General features: G+C 40.6%; 1 long non-coding RNA gene across 1 annotated transcript; it reads left to right on the forward strand.

Moving 5' to 3' along the window:
• Nucleotides 1-2,023: 2,023 nt before the first annotated feature.
• On the forward strand, nucleotides 2,024-3,196 carry LOC144382837 (uncharacterized). The gene is made up of 2 exons (XR_013450253.1): nucleotides 2,024-2,875; nucleotides 3,114-3,196. It is a non-coding gene; the product is annotated as an uncharacterized LOC144382837 (long non-coding RNA).
• Nucleotides 3,197-5,154: the final 1,958 nt, after the last annotated feature.

The raw sequence follows: 5,154 nt of genomic DNA on the forward strand, positions 1-5,154 counted from the left end.
AATTCCAGTATAATACTTCTTTTTCTTTTAAGATTTTATTTATTTGAGAGAGTGAGAGAGCACAAGCAGGGGGAGTGGCAGGCAGAGGGAGAAGCAGGCTCCCGGCTGAGCAGGGAGCCTGACACGGGACTCAGTCCCAGGACCCCAGGATCACGACCTGAGCTGAAGGCAAACGCTTAACCGCCTGAGCCACCGGGCGCCCTCCAGTATAATACTCAATAGTAGTAGTGAGAGTAGACCTCTTTCCCTTGTAATCTTACGGGGAAAGCATGCAGTCTTTAGTCGTTATATGTTACCTATGAGTTGACTTTGGTAGATGCCATTTATCAGGTTAAGGAACATTCCTTTTTTTCCTAATTTTCTGGAAGTTTTTATCATGAGTTTTGTTAAATGCTTTCCTGCGTCAATTGATACGATCATGTGGATCTTCTTCTTTGGTTTGTTAATATGGTAGATTACAGTGATTTAATTTAAAAATTATATTGTTTACATACCACAGAGTTCACCCTTTTAAGCTACACAACTCAGTGGTTTTTGGTACATTCACAGTGTGCAACAACCATAACCACAATCTAGTTTCAGAACATTTTCCTAACCCTCCAAAGCAACCCCTTACCGATCAGTAGCCACTGCCCATTTACCTCTAGCCCCTGACAACCACTACTCTCACTTTCTATTTCTATGATTTGCCTATTCTAGATGTTTCACATAAATGGAATCATACAACATATGGCTTTTTATGTCAGGGTTCTTTGACTTAGCACAGTATTTTCAAGGTTCATCCATGTTGTAGCGTGTATTCCTTTTTATGGTTGCATAATATTGTGCGGATATACTTTGTTTATGAACAGTTGAATGATTTCTACGTTTTTGCTATTAATAACGTAAACATTCGTAAATATATTTTTGTGTGAACATGTTTCAATTGGGTATTAATACCTAGGAGTGAGGGCCGCCTGGGTGGCTCAGTTGGTTAAATGTCTGACTTTGGCTCGAGTTCTGATCTTGGGGTCCTGGGTTCGAGACCCGCATCTGGCTCCCCGTTCAGCAGGGAGTCTGCTTGTCCCTCTCTCTCTGCCCCTCCCCCTGCTCATGCTCACTCGCTCTCAAATAAAATCCCTCGCCGAGCAGGGAGCCCGATGTGGGGCTCGATCCCTGAACGCCGGGATCATGACTGAGCCGAAGGCAGACGCTTAACCAACTGAGCCACCCAGGCGCCCCATAAATAAAATCTTAAAAAAAAAAAAAAAATACCTAGGAGTGAAATTGCTGGGTCCCATGTTAAGTTAACTTTTTAAGGAAACACCAGACTTTTCCAAAGTAACTGCCCCATCTTACATTTCCACCAGCAATCTAGAGCCAGCCTTGTCAGGGTAAACCCTACTTTGTGATGATGTGTATTCTTTTAGGTTATTGGATTCAGTTTGCTATAATTAAGGATTTTTGTGTCTGTTCACAAGGGATAATAGTCTGTAGTTTTCTTGTTTTGTGTTTCTGTGGTTTTGATACCAGGGTCATGCTCATAAAATGAGTGAAAAGTGCTATGTCTACTGTTTTCTGGAAGAAATTATATAGAATTAGTGTTATTTAGAATCTACTGGTAATACTACCTGGGCCTGGAGTTTTCATATTCAGAAGGTTTGCAATGATGGATTAAATTTCTTTGATTGCTGTAGGACTATTCGGATTATTTTTGGGGTGAGTTTGATAATTTATGTTAGGGAATTTGTCCACTTGAGTTGTCAGATTTCTGTGCATGGTTTATAATATTCATTCATGATCCCTTTCAAGTTTGTAGAATCTGTAGTGATAGCCTTACTTTGATTCCTAGTATTTTTTTCTCCTTATCCCTTAAAGTTTACCATTTTTTTTTTTTTTTTTTTAGAACCAGATTTTTATTTCCTCTGTATTGCTTTGGTCTTTTCAACTTCGTTGCTTCTTGCTCTTAAGTTTACTTCCTTTCTTCTTGTGAGGTTACTTTGGGTTGTTTAATGTAGAAGCTTAAATTATTGAGACTTTTCTTCTAATATAAGCATTTGATACTGTAAAATTTCCTCTATTGATTTAACTACATCTCAAACTTTGATATTTCGTATTTTAATTTTCAGTTGAAAGTATCTGAATTTCATTTGAAACTTTCTTTTTTTAAAGATTGTATTTGGGCATTTTCTGAGAGGGTTTGTTGTTGTTGTTGTTATGGTTTAATTCCATTATGGTCAGAGAACATTTTGATCAGTTAAATTTATAAAAAATTTGGGGCACCTGGATGGCTCAGTCAGTCAAGTGTCCATCTAACTCTTACTTTTGGCTCAGGTCGTGACCTCATGGGTTGTGAGATCGAGCCCCGAGTTGATCTCCATCGCTCAGGGGGGAGTCTGCTTGAGGATTTTCTCCCTCTGCCCCTCTGTGTGCATGGGCTCTCTAAAATAAATCTTTAAATCTTTAAAAAATTTGTTAAGGCTTATGACCCAGAATATGGTCTATTTTGGTGACTATTCCATATGCACTTTACAAAAGAACATGTTTTCTGCTGTTGCTGGATGGTGTTCTGCAATTAGGTCCAGCTGGTTATTGGTGGGATTAGTTTCTTCTAGAACCTTGACTATTTTTTATCTGGTAAATTTGTCCGTTTTTTCCTTTCAGTTCTATTGGTTTTTGCTTTGTGTATTTTGAAGCTGTTTTAGGTGTATAAACATTGAGAACTGGGATGTCACTGAAAATGGTGTAGGGAACTCCAGGGCTCTTTCTATAAAAGCAGCTAATGAACTGGCAGAAACTGTCAGTCAACTTGGAGAAGGGACGATAGTTGGGACAGGCAACAGACATACAAAAAAGCCTGGGAAGAAAAGTTGGGAAAGGAGATACGTAGGGAAAGGCCTTTTATTTTTTTTTTTTTTTTTATTTTTTTTTTTTAAAGATTTTATTTATTTATTTGAGACAGAGAGAATGAGAGAGAGAGAGAGAGCACATGAGATGGGGGAGGGTCAGAGGGAGAAGCAGGCTCCCTGCCGAGCAGGGAGCCCGATGCGGGACTCGATCCAGGGACTCCAGGATCATGACCTGAGCCGAAGGCAGTCGCTTAACCAACTGAGCCACCCAGGCGCCCGGGAAAGGCCTTTTAAAGCTCCCACCGTGTACTGAGGAACTGAGAAAGCACAGCCCACACCTAGGGCTGGTGTAGACGCTCAGAAAAGCCTGAGAAAACATCAGGTTTCACTCAGGCTAGTCTTTAGGCTCCACACAAGCAAGAAGTAGAGGCTGAGACAGAGTTGTCTCATGGCTAAGCCATGAAGGAATGTGCCAAATGTGATAATTTTTCTTTTAAAGTTTATTTTTAGTAATCTCTGCACTCATCATGGGACTCGAACTCACAACCCTAAGATCATGAGTTGCATGCTCCTCCCACTGAGCTAGCCTGGTGCCTCTCATTTTTCTTTTAATAAGTGAGTTTAGCAAGCAGGATACAAGAGCAATATACAGAAATCAACTGCATTCCCAGAGGCAGGCAACAACCAGGAATTGTAATTTAAGAATATCACAGTAGCATCAATAAATATGAAATACTTAGGAATAAATCTGACAAAGATGTGAAAGATCTGTATATATGACCTATAAAATATCGGTGAGAGAACATCTAAAATGGAGATGTCAGTTCTCCCTAAATTCTTCTATAGATTCAATAATCCTCGATTTTTTGTAGAAACTGACAAGCTAATTCTGAAATTCATATGAAAATACAAAGGACCTAGAACAGCCAAAGTGGGGGCGCCTGGGTGGCTCAGTCGTTAAGCATCTGCCTTCGGCTCAGGTCACGATCCCAGGGTCCTGGGATCGAGTCCCACATCGGGCTCCCTGCTCGGCGGGAAGCCCGCTTCTCCCTCTCCCACTCCCCCTGCTTGTGTTCCTGCTCTCGCTATCTCTCTCTCTGTCAAATAAATAAATAAAATCTTTAAAAAAAAAAAAAAAAAACAGCCAAAGTGACTTTTACAGGTATAAGCGTCTGGCTGGCTCAGTAGGTAGAGCATGTGACTCTTGATCCCAGTCACGAGTGCAAGTCCCACATGGGGTGTGGAGCCTACTTAAGTGACAGAAATGAAAAAATAAAATTAGAAAGCTAACACTACCTCGTTTCAAGAATTAATATTAAATCTTCCGTAATCAAGACCATAGAGTATGGGCATTAGGACAAATGCATACAGCTGAGTTTTGACAGCGGCACAAGGCAGCGCAGTGGGGAAAGGACAGCCTTCCAACTGACGTTGCTGGACAACTTGATAGCTGTAATGCAAGGAAGATGCACTTGAAGTCAGACTGGAGCCACACACATAAATACACAGAGCCCAGAGGGGTCACAGACATAAATGCAAAACCTGAAATTTTAAACTTCTAGAAAACCGTTACCTCTTGGATTAGGTAATGATTTCTTAGAACAAACGCACAATCTAAAGAGAAACGGGACTTTATCAAAGTTAACCCTCTGTTGTTCAGAAACACTGTTAAAAGAAGGAAAAGAGAAGCCACAGACTGGGAGAAGATTTTTACAAAACCTAGGATAACAGGACTTGATTGGGGCGATGGTCTCACAGGTGTACATATACATCAAAATTTATCCAAGTATACACTTCCAACGTGTATTTGCTAATCAAAGGCTGTTAAAAAACCAAAGGGCCAGGCAACCTCACCCTATAAAAGCTAATCCTGTTAAGGGCAGACGACAATGTAGCCATAAATTTCCTAATATGACTTCAGCCCCTTTATATATCAGGAGCTGGATCTTTTCTCAAAATAAAATATTTTTAATTTAGAAATAAGTGCATAAAAGAATATAAAAATCACACTCCTGACTAAAAATTTCTTGTATGGGGGCGCCTGGGTGGCTCAGTCATTAAGCGTCTGCCTTCGGCTCAGGTCATGATCCCAGCGTCCTGGGATCGAGCCCCGCATCGGGCTCCCTGCTCAGCGGGAAGCCTGCTTCTCCCTCCCCCACTCCCCCTGCTTGTGTTCCCTCTCTTTACTGTGTCTCTCTCTCTCAAATAAATAAATAAAATCTTTAAAAAAAAAAAAAAAAATTTCTTGTTTTTAGTCTTTTCTGTTTTCCACAGACCAAACTGACCAAAAAGTGATTTGGGGGAAAAAAGAAAAACCACCACCATG

This window comes from Halichoerus grypus, chromosome 8 (assembly GCF_964656455.1).
Source record: "Halichoerus grypus chromosome 8, mHalGry1.hap1.1, whole genome shotgun sequence".
Taxonomy (NCBI): domain Eukaryota; kingdom Metazoa; phylum Chordata; class Mammalia; order Carnivora; family Phocidae; genus Halichoerus; species Halichoerus grypus.